Source organism: Tyto alba, unplaced genomic scaffold, assembly GCF_018691265.1.
Source record: "Tyto alba isolate M040663 unplaced genomic scaffold, T.alba_DEE_v4.0 Super-Scaffold_1, whole genome shotgun sequence".
Classification (NCBI taxonomy): domain Eukaryota; kingdom Metazoa; phylum Chordata; class Aves; order Strigiformes; family Tytonidae; genus Tyto; species Tyto alba.
Window position 1 is genome coordinate 12,865,948 of NW_024881261.1, and position 16,422 is coordinate 12,882,369.

Here is a 16,422-nt window from a genome sequence, read left to right on the forward strand (position 1 = left end):
CATTATGAAGTTAAAAAAAAAAAGCCAATAATTTTCCTCTGTACAGCTTGGCTGTGACCGCACCTGGAATATTGTATTCAGTCCAGGGCACTAGAGACATATCGACAAATGAGCATTCAGAGAGAAGTGCTATAACAGTTGATTTGCTGGGGAAAGTTTAAATGAGCTAAATAAGACAGCTGTGCTCCTCTGGGCAGCACAGGGCAGAAAGCAGCATAGCTGGGAGCAAATCACATGCTGCCATGGGGACCTGGATGTGAAGCTGTCTTCTAAGGGAGGTCAGAGCACCACCAGTCTGCATCTACAGCCTACCTTTTCCTTCATCTATTCCCTCAGGGTAAACCCTTCCGAAACTAAGTTTTCTGATAACCAAGCCACAAAAGCAAATTCGTCATTGTCTGTGGGCAGAATATTTTCCCTCAGAACAACAAAGCTCCAGACCATCTGCCAGAGGTTAGTAATCTCTTCCCAGCTGCACAGACTGGGCCTTTGGGGACAGTTCAGTCCACTCCTTTGCCTGCCACAGCTTGGAGAGGCAAATGCCACAAATGGGTTAGGTAAAAGGGACATCTTTTTTCCATTTCCCACTTTCACATCAGAATTTAGCACAAGATAATCAAAGAATGGCCTACAACAAACAAGATTAATAATGGAATTAAATCAACTGTGCAAGACTCAGCCAAGATCAGGCTCCTGATATTCTTTGGTCATGCAAATATACACTGTGGAAAGCCTTGAAATATCAAGAATTTAAGCAAGCATCCTGTGACCACATATGATATGTTTGTTTCAGATTACACAAAGCATTTACTTTTCACGCTGCTTTGAGAATGTCTGCACTGCTCCTGCCCAAGATATATATTGCACTTCTGCAAGAAACCTGCCCCCCAAAAGACATTTCACACTTCACCAAAAAACAGCAGGCTACTGGCCCAGTCCCAGGGAGTTTGACTACTGGTTTCTGTGACACATCTTAGGAAGAGCAACCTTTCTGCAGGTGGCTGTAAAGAACTGTGAGTTGAAAGTAGTTAGAAGAACTGAAATTTCCAAGTTGATTATAAGATATGGAAAGAATTTGGTTTTTAGGAGCTAAATACTTCAGGTGCAGGGATCACACTTCATATGAGGACAACCTCCATGCAGACAGCAAACCACATCTTCATAAGAAGGTGTGAAAAGTGACATGATCAGGCACTTTGCAGCACTTGGCTTCTTTAAGGAAGCTTCCACTCTTCAGGGTTTTCAATACTGCATATTTTTGACTCTGTTAAGACTTTGTTATGTGACTTAACTTGCTTTGCTGTGCATTGCATCCCTGAAGACATATACTTGAGAAGCCAGTAAATTCCTGGTGAAACTAGAAAAGTGTGGTGCAGTGGAAGGCAGACTCTGGAGGCCAAAGGCTAGAACCTCATTACCACATCTCCAGGGAGATCCCATCTGAGAGGTCTGAGCATGGCCCTGTGATCTGCAAGCCCACAGAAGAATCTAGAATCCAGGATTTAATCAGACCTGACTTGAAAACAGCTGTCACTCAGCTGAATGTCCTTGAAAGATGTGTGTGGTGGTAGCAAGGGATACTGACTTAAGTGCAACAGAAAGGAAATAAAACTTACCATTTTATAGGGAGGAGATGTATGTAGGACATTGTATTAGGAGAAAAAGGAAAAATCAAAGTAATATATACATCTAGGAGTTATTTGAAGCTAAGAATTAGTTGTGTGGTAAGTAGTAGAACTTGCTAACTGGCTCAGCTATCATTTAGGAATCTACAGTGAAATATCTAATTTATTATACAAATTAGACCAAGGCAGAATAAGGTATTCTGTTTAATCATAAAGATTTGGGGGGCAGCAGGAGGGGAAGTCTTGTATTTTTGAGAGAGACTGAATATTCCATAAAATCAAATCTCTTCACTTAAATTAAGGTATTAAACTAGAGTGAAGAAAGTGAAAGAGGTTATGCTGTTTCATCAGGATTACTTTCAAGTAGTTAGTCACTAACTCATTGGGGTTTTCATGACAAAAATGGCTCAAGTTTCTCTTGCAGCTAACTCCGCTGTTACATGATGCAAGAAGCGGCTAGTTAAATGAGTTACAGAAACCAAGAAAGGTCAGGATTTCTTGTCAATATTTCTGTCTGGGGGATAAGTATGTTTTCTTTTTCTCTGCTCCCAGAATGTATTAACTATATATGCTCTTAGTGACATTAGCAATAAGATGATTAAGTGTTTGATTCACCAGTTCATTCAAAAGTGAATATAATTCTTAACTTTATAGGCAGGAAAAAATTCTGCTAAGAGGAAAAAGCTGCAGTTCATTTTAAGTGTTAATCACAAGAAGCCTGAAGCATGTGCAATACTACTCCCCTTAAAGACCTTTATGTATTAATTATAGCCAGTGGCCAAATTTGTGAGGATTATGTTAAAAATGTAGTCCTCTAGTTAGCAAGATGCCTAAATCCCTCTACATCCTAACCCCTTTCTTGTTTTACCTGGCCTGTGATTGCTTTATCAACTCGATTATGCTGTGGGAAGAATGCAAAGATAATGTGATTCCTTGAACTTTTCAGGTCATCCTGACCTCTATTGTTTCACTAGAAATAGATGGAGCAAGAGAAATACCAGCCACCTGAGTCTTGTTTTCTTCCCATCCCAAGCAGTTTGAGAGGAAAAGTTACAGAATAGATGAAACCAGAAAGACAAACACTGCTTTGCCACTGGTAAGGCAACCAGCGAAGCTGGCTTCAGACTTTTTTTGTTCTTTTGCCAGTGAAGTTCAGTGCGTGAAGTACTGCCAAAGGCTTGGTCCAAACTTCTATGAAGTCAAGGCAAACTGTCCATTGGGTTCATAGGTTTAGAGTTAGGATTTCAAACTTCTGACTGGAAGCCATTATTTCAAGATCCAGACTCTCATCCAAAAGTTCCTGAATTTTAGAGATACTTCTTTGAAGAGTTCCTTTGGGAATTCTCATTATTTTTAATCAATTTTGGGGATTCACAAAGTGAGCTGTTGTTGATTACAAGATTTATACATGCTCTCCATAGACTTGGAGGGGCTTCATGCATTATTTTACATTGTTTATTGCTTATTATGGTAACTACCCAATAGTAGTGGTTTTAATTTTAAGCTTATTAGGCAGGTAATTGAAAACACAAGTATACTACTAAGTTACACTCTGCTTGCTTCAATCCAAGTACTGCATTGTGTTTTTAGGCAGGCAGTGCTGATAATTAGCGTATAAATGATTTCCTAATTAACTGCTTCTGTCAGAATCCCAGTTTCACGTAACAAGTGAGCTAGCCAAGAGTTCATTTGTGTAGTGGTTTGAGCCTGGTTAACAGCTAAACGCCACACAGCTGTTCACCCACCCTCCCCGCACTTGAGAATGGGGAGGGAATTGGAGGGGAAAAGGGAGACTCACGGGTTGAGATAAAAACAGTTCAATAACAGTAACAGAATAATACGGTGACAGTATAAACAGGTAATGTACAGTACAGTTACTCACCAACCAACACCCGCCTGCTCCTGGCTAGAGATCCCAAACACAAAGGCACTGCATCCACACTCCCAGAAACAAGAGCACCTCCCAGCTCACTCATTCCTTTATATAGTGAGCATAACATCACATGACATGGAATCTCAGCCAATCCGGGCCCAGCACTCCAGCTGTGCTCCCCCTGCCCCCACACATAGGCAAGGGTACTCGGACCTGGAGATTCTCTGGAATCTCAGTGTGCTTCAGCACTCCTCCAGCCACTAAAAAGAACATGAACTCTGTTCCAGCCCGAACCAGGACAATTTGTCCCTTCCCTTTCCCCCTCAGCTCTATCATCTCCCATGATGAGAAACTGTTCATCTCAACAGGAGTCTTGCCCAGACCATGGCAGCAAATGCATACTGTCAGTTGTACTGTCAGTGATTACATCTCTTTCAAGTTCATAGCTGCAGAAGGTCACTGAAAACAACAAGGTGACAGTGCTTGAGAGTGGATTCTGATTCTTACCCTTGACAGATGCTTCTAAGGGAGTCATGGGTATTCAGTTTAGCCTAATGACTCTCAGTGACTTCTCAGGACGGTTGAGAACAATACCTGAGATCTCAAATGTACTGCAAGTTTTAACTCATATTCCTAACACATCAGAAAAGTCAACAGTGCTTTATGGGATTATAGAAAGGAGAGATCAAATCCTGTATGAAAGGATACACAACAAAAAAAAAAAAAAAAAAAAAAAAGAAAAGAAAAGTGAGAAAAATACAAGGAATGCTTGTTCTTCTCTTTGAGATAAAAAGGGTGATAGTTCAAAAAAATATTAATCTGGATGATTTTGCAGGTAATTATCAAAGGTCTGAAATATGGCCCAATAAACAGTGGTTAAAGGTTGAACAGTAAGGAATGACACATTCCTCCCTTTTGCCAACTGAGGTGCTGAGATGTCTGAATGTTGATTCCTCCTTATATCAATCAGAAGGATGTACAAGCTTTACAAATGCTTTCCTCTGTGTGAAAGACAGAACACAAAAGAAAAGCAAGTGCTGTCCTCTTTGAAAAATTTTAACCGTGCACCTGCCTCCAGCCTATTAGGCAACTGCTCTATTTATGTTATCTCTGAAACCTTCATTATACTCCAGTTATGGTAGAGCTATGGTGAAGACAATACACAAGATTCTCATCTTTCTTAAATATTCTTAAACCTTTAGGCTTTCCTAGACATCTACATGAGATAGAAGCTGAACTTACATTTCTCAAAGAAATTCTTACAGGTGTTTTCCATCAAATCTCATCTTACTTTACTCATGACCAACTCAGGGTGATCCTATGAGCTCTGGTTTGGAGTCAAATTTCTGATCTCCCATGGTGAAATAGCATGGATATATTTTGAATTCCAATGTCTGAACTGTCTGCTGTGGAGTTGGAAATACTGTCATACCAATTCAGAGAATTAGCAAGTCATCATTTCTGTCTGGCTCCCACTGATCTTGCTGCTTTCATCATCACAGATCACTGCAAATCTCCAACACGTAGTGTGTTCTGTGTCATTTCACTGCATTCATTTAGCTTGTTCAGGTATGCCTTCCAGCTTTCCTGGAAAGGGGAGATGCATGAAAAGTCTTCTATCACAGTAACAATTTCTCTTTAATCTCTGAGGGTAAGATGACTTATAATTATCAGTTTGATCCCATTCTGTTCAGAGAGGCTTTAGTAAGACAAATAAGGAAATTAAATGTTTAATCTTTTGCCTTCAAAATTTTGCTTCTCTTTTAGTAGCTCAAAGGGAGAAGGAAAAGGAAAGAAATACTACTTTGATATTTTTCAGGGTCCAGAGAATATGAGAATTAGTGTTTGTTGGATAACAGGCACAGTATAGAAGACAAAAACCCCTGTGATCCTTATTCACCTATGAAAAACAAAATGTAATCACTGATGACAAAAATTTTTCCTGACTATATGCAAGTGAATCGCATTGCCTATTTTCCTACCCTCCAATACCACTCTTTTTGTCCTGGAGGAGTTAGGATGTTCTCACCCAGCATATGCTCCTCTGTAAGGGCCTCCCAGAGGGTGAAAGGGTAAAAAGAGAGAATATGTTAGTTAACAGCTAATTAAGAGATCTGCTTTTAGTGGCCAAGAAAACAGATCTGACTTACAGGAGGTATTTCTGATGGACAGATGATATTCTGTATTAGCCATATTTTAAAGTTGTCTGTTTTCACTATTCAAGGTTTCTAGGTGAAGTCATCATTAGTAATAAAGCAAAATAATGTGGCGCTATAAAATCTAAGTGTACTTGCAATCCCATTTATCCTGCTGATCCTAACTCTACAAATCCTGCCATATCTTTTGATTGACAACCAGAAATCAGCCAAATATTGGATTTTCCACAGTTCACTAGACTGCCAAGAACCTGGTTTCAGCTTTTTCATGAAAAAAAAACAATTCCAGTTATGAAGCCCTCCTTAAGATTTCAGTCTTTCAGCGGGTATGTATGCAAGTCTGTCAGTAAGTTTCTGACTGAAAAAGTCCTTGAATGAGGAATTCATTTTCTCAGGTATTTTGAATATTCTGAGCACACTGAAGTTCTTACTGTAAATAATTTTATTATTTATTATTTGTTCTTACTCTTAATATGTGCAGGTGATGGAGTGACAGCACATGTCTGCTTTCCCCGAGTTGTTTATTTAAGCTTAAATTTCAAGCTCCAAGATTCAGGTTTAGAATTCAGTTTAATATTTAATTCTTAGATCATAAAATAATGGATTTTTACTTCAGTTCACAAGATTAGGCCCACAGTCCATTTCAGACATTCCTGCCTGGGAGAAAAAAATTTGGCACCAATGAATGGGGGGAGATGATACTCAGTACTAGACTGATAAATATATATTGCAAAACAGGAGGTTTAGGCAGAAACACTTAGGAAATGAAACCTGGTCATTTCATGTCATCTACTTAGAATGGCAGTGTTACTGTTTATATGAGAACTGAAATTAAGATTTCAATTGCTTCTAAATTAGGAAATGCACATGCACATACACACGCACAGAAATAGAGAGGACAACAACAATGGGATGCAGAGGGGTTCTGATTATTTCAGCATGTGGCCTAAAACACGGCAGATTCAGCAAGATGCAGATTTGCATAATGTAATGAGACTGGAATCAAAGTATCAGGAAGACAGACTGAGTGCTAATTAACTAGACACTGCAGTAAAAACACCAGGATGGCAGGACAATACAATGCAGGAAAACATTCCAGAAACAAATGGATAGAAGTGTTAATTGCATTAGAAAAAAATCTCTTGGCTAGAATACTCTGGAGCCATTGCTGCAAACTTTAGCTGACCGTAGAAAAAGATTAATGTCAGCTTGAAGTTGTTTGGAGCTACAGGTTCCTGACAATTGCTAGACTGGCAAAGAAACTGATCAGTCCTTCTCTGAATGGAGTCAGCCCAAATCTATAGCTTAGTGCCATAGCACTAAAACTGACAGCAAGAAGTAAGCCCTCCATCCCCTCTGGAAATGTTTGCTGTTTGTAGCTTGCCTTGCTTTTAATCTGTGTATGAATGCCACTGAGATACTCTGTAAAGGACTCCATGCCCTATTTGTTTGGTGTTCTGGCAGCATGCTGCAGCTAGAAAGAAAGAGTTTAAACTTCTTTCCTTATTCTGAAGACTGAGAGTTTAGTCTAGGATTACTGTCTCTTTTGTACAGTATCATTGATCACCCAGAAAATCCTAACAGTTCCATGCTCTTTTTTCCTGTCTTCAGGATTCTATAACCAGGGCTAAATTGATAAAAAGCATTTTTAATAAAAAAATCATTAATATTTAACAGCTGGAATAAAACTTAAAAATGTATGTGTGTCTATTTTACATAAAGATCTGCAATCCTCTATCAATAATTTAGGCACGTGAGTTTCTTTAGACACCTCCAGAAGTTATATTAATCTGGTCCTTTCTTTTCAGTGGGTAATTGTGGGTGTGTGGATAGCTGTACAAGGGTAGAGTAAATTCCAGAGGACTGTTATGCATCCCATGTACCACGCTCAGGCAAAGGAAGAGGAGCAGAAGAACGTGCTTCCCAAGTCTGAGGCCAGCTGCAGAAGCTTCTCTTGAACTCGAGCAGCAGTAGTTTATGCCTTTAGCTCTGATACATTCCTCTACAGCCTGACAGCTAAAGCATAACCATCACAGTCTTCTTTTCTCAAGGGGAAACCAGATCCTCTCCTCAACAGCCTGTTCAGAGGGAACAGAGCTTGCTTAGAAGCCTCAAGATGAGGCCATTTTCTGGGAAGAGCCCCAGGAAAATTTTAGAGCACTTACTTTTTGTTTTTATTAGATAAGTGCTCTTCAATGACTGTATTAGGTGAGTAGGAGAAGCATCTGAATCCTCCTTAGCAGCTAGAAATAATGAGTTCATTAGATGTTTTATACTGTTGTTCCAGCTACTGCCATGTGACCACAGAACTGTTCTATCAGAGAAAAAAGATTTTTTCCAAAAAAAAATCTGAAAATGGGAAATCATAGGTAATAGATGTGATGAAAATATTTTGATCATTTTATTGGATAAAAGGGAAGAATTAGTCCCAAATAATTGATGCAGTAGATGGTCGGCATATTAGTTGAGGAGGCTAGCCAGAATCTTTTGCTAGATATTGTGAATGACCACTCTCCACATACCAAACTCCATGTGAGGATATTCCTATTTCATAATTTTCTGTGGAATACCTTGCCTTTTTGTGACTGTTTTTTATACATGGAGTTTACATACCCTTTGAAGATCATTTAGAGGAGAACTAGAACAGGTGATTCTCAACTGGATAAGAAAAGAAACTAAACTTAGTTTGGAAGTTTTAACTAAGTCAAAAGGGAAAGTGAAAAGAATTGTTCTGTTTGATTATTAAAAGACCCCCCAAAACTCAACAATGAAAACACCCAGATGCTTACGTTTCAGAAGTTTTTAAAATGTAAAAACTGAAATAGTCTTTTCTATCCATTAGCTGTGGACTGGTGAGGCAACCAGGACCATGGGAAACAAAAAAAATATTAAGCCATCGAGTCCCTCCTGGAATACTGACTGTTAGAGACCCAGGTTCATCTGTAGGCAGACAAATAGAGACACTGGGATGAAAAAGCCATAAAAGGAAATCATGTTGAGATGGGAATAGGTGGGGCAAGGGGACCTCTTTTGGTCTCCTATTCTTCCCTTTCCTTTCAAGCTCATATTAATATACCTTGAAATACTGAGCCATCCCACCAGAATTAAAGCTGCTTGCTTTGTATAATGTGATCCAATGCATCCTTAGTAACAGCCCCCAGGGAAATAGGGAAGGTCAGAGATTTCTGCATATCTGATAAAAATCAAAGCTGAGAAATGTCAGCTCCATTTGCATTTGATATCAATGATGGGTTGGATCTGGCTTTTCCTCTTCTCCTTCTGATTTCATATTTGTATTTGCAATCAGAAGATACATATCCTTCCCTGTTCCCATTCCTCCTTAGTACTGCCACATTCTAGATACATTCTGGAAGCTGCTAATGGCTTTTTCAGAGGTGAAAGCTGGTGTGTAGGGAGTTCCTACTCATTAACAGTGTCTACCTCCTTTGAGATGCGTTCACCTAGTTAGCCAGAATGAACTGTGTCCATGAACTATATCAGAAAGCACGAGGGAAAAATAAATGTCTTTTGAGGACATGTATGAATGCATGTAATGCTCTTAAATTATTCTGAAAGTTTCCTCTGGGTTTGGCTTTCTACTTCAACTTACCAGGCCCTTCTCTAGCTGGTAGATATCCTTCAGGTTGTAAAGTATTGCCCATGGCCATACATTATCTGTAGTATTTATCATATATACTTGAATTCATCCCTGCAAATCTCAGAACTAATGCAATACTCAATCATGCAGGCAACACATACAGAAAATAAGAAACAGCATGGGGCTGCCTCCATAGGAAAAATCTCGATATATCACTGCATAGTTATTAACTTCATTTGTTAAGGAATATGTCATGATCACAACCACACAGTAGGGCTTGAAGCATCCATTGATTTACCAAGGAAACTCAGCAAATAATTGATTTTAACTATCAGATGCCCCCAATCACCACAACTATATGTTTGGATTTGATCTCCAATTATTATTATTTTAATGTTATGCAGTGAGAGAAAAAGAACATGAAAAATGTCAGTCAAATTACAGCTATAATCACCTCCAGATAAATAGTTTTTGTCCTCCGTTTTGTGGGAGTGTATCTTTAACCCCGTTCTTACCCTTCATTTGAATTACATTTCTGGCAATTTTCAACATAGGATATCATCCAAAAATTTTTTAAAATGTATTTATTTGTTTGAAAATGTCTGACTAAATTGTTTTGATTTTTCAGGTTTTATTATTTTTTTTCTTTCCTTTTATTATCCGAAAGATTTTGCTCATTATCTCTTGGTGTCACCAACGCAATCATTCTAAACCTGCAATCTAAAAATAAATATTTCCTGGAAAAACAATAACAAAAATTTCAACCTCAATGAAACATTTTCTCTCTTAGCCAAGGAAATTACACAGTGTCAGCTAATTTGATCCCATACTTGTACAAAACATATTAGCAATCTTCCTCTCCCACTGTCCTAATAAATTCTACATTCACAAGAAAACAAATTGTTAGATTATACAGTATATTAGATTAACACCCTAAAAAATTACAAATCCCTGCAGGGAACTCACCCTTTCTGCTAGAATATTTTTCCAGTTTGCTCCCAAGAATCTCACCCAGCAAGAAAATCAATCAAGATGTCAGTAGAGTTTGATATTTTGAGATGTAGCTAACAGGAGAATTCTGGCCTGTTGGACTCTAGTGAGTTTTAAAATATTTTCTGTATTGCAATTCATTGTTTTTTACAAAAAAAAAAAAAAAAAAAAAGTAAAAAAAGAAAAATGGCTAAATACCGTCAGTCAAAGTTTTAATATGATAAGAATAATTATGTTCCTGATCCATTAAACTTGTGACACATACTCTATAAATGCTTCAGGGAATAAGATGTGATATTGTGATGGTAAAACCTGTATCTGCTGAAGGGAAGAATGCCACTAAAATAAAAGGAAATATTGTAAAGAAATGGAGTTTTTATGAGGTAGGGTATGGCAGGTAAGAATGATGAAATACTAATTTATAGCCTTCACAGTACAGTTCTTGCTGCTACAGCAGGAACTAATCTTTTGCTGTCAATGAAGAGCAAATGTTGGAGACAGACGGCACCAGGCACCACATCAGTGATGAACATACCTCTTTTGGAAGTGGTCTGATCGGCCCCATTCCTCTGCATCAGGAAGTCCTTATCTGCTGTCTCCCAGAGGGCTTACCCTGACACAATACAATAATTTCAACACAGCTGAAATTTCTTCCTAGTTTTCTTCAAGATTAGACCCACAGTGGGAGAGAAAAAGTGTGAAAGCATAGAGCAGTGGATTCCTGGTTTGGAGTTGTTGGCAAATGGACACAAAAAGCTTTGAGAAGTCCTGGGACACCCTGAGGGAGGCCAGGCAAGCTGGATAGGACAGGGACAGATTTCCTGCAAGGTGAAGGGGACTGTGGAGTCCCTTACACCAGCTCTCATCTTCACCAGCATTGTGGTCGCACCCAGCCCTTCCGAAGCTGGGTGACAGTTTTGTTTTTAATTTTTAGGCAGATGGTCTATTCACTAATGCTACTGTGAGTTTGTGTATACTTTGTGTATTTTCGCACACATTTAGATTTGGTAAAGCTAGACCATCTCATACCAGTGCTTTTTAAATGAAGCATTCAGACTCTTTCTTCCAAAGTGACCTGTTTAATTTCAGAAATATCTCTTTTGAGAAGGGAGACTTTTTCTTTATAGCAATAGTTTTTCAGCATGGCAATGAACCAACTCCCCTCATTATTCACTTGACTCCAGCCTTTTACAAACACACTGGAATCACATGGAATAGGATCTAAGATATATTCTTTCTACCCACACAGATATGGTTTCTGGGCATTTCAATCACTGATTGCTTCTTCGGTCTAGTGAGAACTTTTCTGCTTTTATACCCTTCACACTTGAGCAAAGTGAGACAGTAGTTGTTTCCAGTGTGTGGTTAACAAGAAGAAAATGATGGGAACTTAGCTGCATTATGGAACAACAGGATTTTAGCTTTCCTCACTTTCTTCTTTTTATTAATTCTGTTGGTGACTTAAAACCCATGAGGTACCAAACTTGGGCAGTTTGGAACAAGATAAGAATGACAAGATTAAAAATAGAGCCTTAAATGCTGTTCAGTAGTTTGGGAGCATGCTTCATTATAACCTGCAGAGGAATTTAAATAGAAAAGCACAGCTGCTTTGGATTTCTGTCCAGAGAAACCACACAAGCACAGCTTGCATAAAAATAAATGCTTTGCATATTAAGGAAATGGCCTGTTATTTGCCACAGAAACATTTTAATCTTATTCTTCCATTTTAAAAATCATCTATTATAAACCTCAGAGTTGTTCATTCGCATTCTTGTTGGAATAATTTTCATGCCTTTGACCAATGAATGACTGTAATTACTAGCCAGGACAAAGATATGAGAACATCAGCCACATGGGTTATTGCTTCTGGTCATCTACTAACTGATCCCAGAGGGCCAACAACACACTAGTTTCTCCTCCCATGAGCCCAGAGCAATCCCTGACTTCTCATTCTCCAATTGCTATAAAATTATATATTGCTAGTATCAAAATAAAAAAAAAAAAAAAAAAGAAAATACCTCTGCCAGTACTGTGAATCACAGATCTCAAAGGCACAACAAATGCTTTAGACCTGCAGGATGAAGATATTTGTTAGGAGCAAATATCCAGATGTTGATGTAAAAGGCAGTATTTTACATATTAAAAATATAAGGTAAAATCTCCAATGGCCACTGCTAATCTGCCTGAGGAATTAATTTCTTCCTGACTCTAGCTCTGGAGCTGGTTTCATCATGCCACTGTGAACAAGTCACATCAGTCTGGCCAGAAAAAAGCTTCTTTGTTCCATAAGTGGTTGTGACAACACCATCCCTCCTGCATTCATGTCAGAGAAAGGACAGTCCAGCCAATGCAGAAATGGAATATTGAGCAAGTGTTCTGGCATGAGCAGGTGCAGAGTACTGTATTATCTGTAAAAGTATGTAAGAGGCATAAAAAGTGTATTAGAAAACATATAAATGACCCCAGGTAGATCCTAGTCTGAAGAAAGGGAAATAATCAACATGAACAACATATTCCACTCTGGAAAGGTCTCCAGATGCTGATGAGTTGCCACAACATCCCACCAACACCAATGCCAGAATAAAACTATTGATCTCAGCACCCTGAGAACCAGGGGAAGGGGAAGCATAACACTAGGAATAGTGTAGAAACCAGGAGGTGTGTGTATAACAATTCTAACTATATTATATTTTCTTTTTTGATAATAGTTAGATCTGGACTACTAAGATTCTATTATATTAACAATAGGCTCTTGGCTTTATGTATTTGTGAGGTGTGCTTTCCCTTTGCCCATAATTCAAGATTTTTGAGTATAACACTTCTCATAATTCAGATACTTTGTACTTTGAAGTCCTATTTGAAAATAGAAGAAAAGGTCTCAGAATTACCGATTCTTATAGTATTATAAGTACAAAAATTATCTAAAAATCTCTTGAAAAAGTCTATTCCCTTAGTAACAATTAATCTAAGTGTTTCTCTACCAATTTCACTATCTACTATATCACACTAAAACTTATTGGATGTGTACAAAGGATATCTAGTGTTAATCTAGTGTGTTTAAAATTTATCATACTACACAATCCTAAACATTATATGTTGTATTTTTAAGGAGGTTGTATGAAGCATAACATTTTCAAAGTGAAATGAGGCATTTAGTAAGATTACCACTTTTGGTCAAAAACTGAATACTGGGGAAAATATTATGATTCTTCAGCAATTAGGAGCTTTACATTACTATGACACATTCTTGACATATATTGTTCCAGGCCAAATGTAAGGTTTGATGCAAGAATTCTCAGGTGACGTTCTTTGGGTTGTGCAATTTAGGAGATCAACAAGAACAAACTTAAAATCTGTGCTTCTACAGATCACATACTGAACTAGCAACATTTACAGAGGATTAACAATTCTTGTGTTTTGATGAAAGAAAATTGCTTGAAACTTGAGAAACACTTGACAAGGTTAAAAAACTGGGCAGTATAACATCAGTGCAAACAAACGTTAATGAATATGAAACCCAGTAGTGACATATTACAAATTCTGCCTCCACAACATTGAACCCCAGAGGACTTGAGCGATTCCTTTTGCTGTGAATCCCACATTCCTCAACACAAACCTTAGCATCTCTATTTCAATCTTCTGTCTCAGCCAAAAGGCAAATGTCACAATTTCAGAATTCAAGGAAATATTCCTACACATTGCTGAGTTTTAATTTCACTGCAAATAAAAGTAAAAAAACCCAATGATTTAACATCTCATGGACACAGAATACTAGATATGTTCCTAAAATTCTGGGATCTGGATGTATGCTGGATTAATTTACATAGATGAAAGCTTGCAAATGAGCAAGGGATGGGATGTAGACTATGGGATGTAACACAAGGTCTCTTCCTAAAAACTTCCTGAGATTTTCTTCCCTGTGCCTTTTTATTCCTTCCCAGGCATATTCTACATGTTCTGCTCTTATTCCCCCACATCTCCTCACTTCAGAAAATGCTGTTGGAGACTTTTAGGAGTGGCGAACATGGATGGATGCAGCTGGGAAGAGGTGACCACTATTGAGTGGCATCACAGGAAAAAGCAAAACTGAACTGCTCACATTTAATATTTTCAGAACTGCTTTATGCTCAGACCAGTGACATCCCCTGCTTCGCTCTCAGTGGCTCTGAAGCTAGTACTGTTGGACATGATATGCCCTCCAGTTGAATGACTACTTCTGATATCTCCATTTTGGTGTTAATAAAGCTGAAAGGACAAAGCAGAGACCAGCTGGGACACTTGAAGAACACTTCATCTTGGGGTGCTGGAAGGGACAACTCCTTTCTTTCAGAAATTCTTGTAATATCTCCTTCTTTGCCAGGAGTGGAGATTTGCAGAGAGTAGCAGAGAAAAAAGTTAGACAGTACCTTGAATCTAAATTTGATTGTTCTCTATACATAAATTAAGCTGTAAACTCACCCAGCCAGATAAATTAGTTGAGGGAAATGTTGGCATTTCCAGACTGGAAAAGAAAACTGACATCCCCTTGAATAAGTTGTTGATAGTCAAAGCTGTAAGGAAGTAGATTCAGCTTGCCGGTAATGAATGACAAATATGTTTGCTTCACACTGGGATTTCATTTCAGTTGAGGTTTGTATTCAAAATTTCAAATACTATTTCTATCCTCACTGAATCCCAGAGCCACCAGAAATATATATTTCTTCAGCTGCATATGTAAAACCTAAGCAATGCTACGTTGAAAGACAAACTGTTACGCGCTGCATACCGGTGGCCTGTTGATGATTCCTTGTGCTCTTTCCTCTCAGAAACCAGCACTTTCCTGAGGGACAAATAAATCATCTGCATGGACAGTGATCACCTTTTGTGGGATGGATGAAGTCTTCAGAATTTGCCCTTGTCATGATCACAGTTATAGACTCAAAAATTCTGCTGATTTTAAAGTACCATTGGAGAAACAGGTACATCTCCTACAAATATTGATTGTTTCTATTTTACCCATGTAAACCTTTGTTTTTCAGGCTGACAAATTCTTATCACTCAAATACCAGGAGTTTTCAAATGATGGAGCATCCCATCCTGGAGAATACTAACATAATCAGAAAAGCTCCAAAAAAAACAGATCCCCAAGGAGGGGGAGAGACGGACAGAGACACAAGACACCTTGAAAAAAACTTCAAATGATTAATAACTTCACAGTAGGGGAAATGATATTATATTTAAAAGCTCCCTAAATAGAGGATGTAGTTCAGAGGAGATACACTTCCAAGATCATTTATGATCAGTCTCTTCCACAAACAAATACCATATCAGCACATATAAACATGAAAGTCCAGCATTTATGAAGACATTCTCCTTCATTCAACACAGCAGGAACACTGCTCAGCAGGAATACTTTGTGCAGTTTTCAGCCATAAATGAAAAAAATGTTTATCATTTGACAAAAACCCATATAAAAACCACAAGGCAACCCAAAAAACATGGCTCTAAAGGAAAAAAGCAGGTTTGAGAATTTAAGGAGGAAATAGAGCAGTAGCCTCTAAAAGGTTATTAGAAAAAAAAAAAAAAAAAAAAGAAAATGTATGTTCTGCATGTTGAAGGTTAACATGTGTAAACTGAGTAAGTGAGATTCAGGATACCTTTAGAGAGGAACTTTCTAACAGAATGGAAGATGAAGGATTGAGATGGACATCCTTAGAAGGTGACAAGGGTGAAAGTCTTTTAGGGCAGACTGGACAACTCTTCATTAGGATTAACACTAGCACAGATGGATTAATTAAATGATCACTTGAAATTCTTTCCAACCATGTAACTTTATGAAATAAAATTTATTTGTTGGAACTGAGCATTTCACTTTGGCATATACTTGATTAGTAGTGGATATAAGATGAATTAAAGGCTGATCTTGTGATGAAGAGAAATGTCTTTAATTCTTAGCTTCCTGGAAAAATATCTATTCACCTTTCAAACTTGGCTAATTTAGGCAGACACAAGATGTATGATGCAATGCTCTGTAACAGGCAAATGGCAGAGGAGCTTTAAAACACATTTATTTTTAAAAGTCATGCATTCAGCTCTTCTGTAAGGAACAGACTACAGATCAATCTTTAAGTAGTCATTGATGTGAGCAACATTCTTACCTTCACAACATTGTAACTGAGAGTAGTTCAACAGAAGATGTTA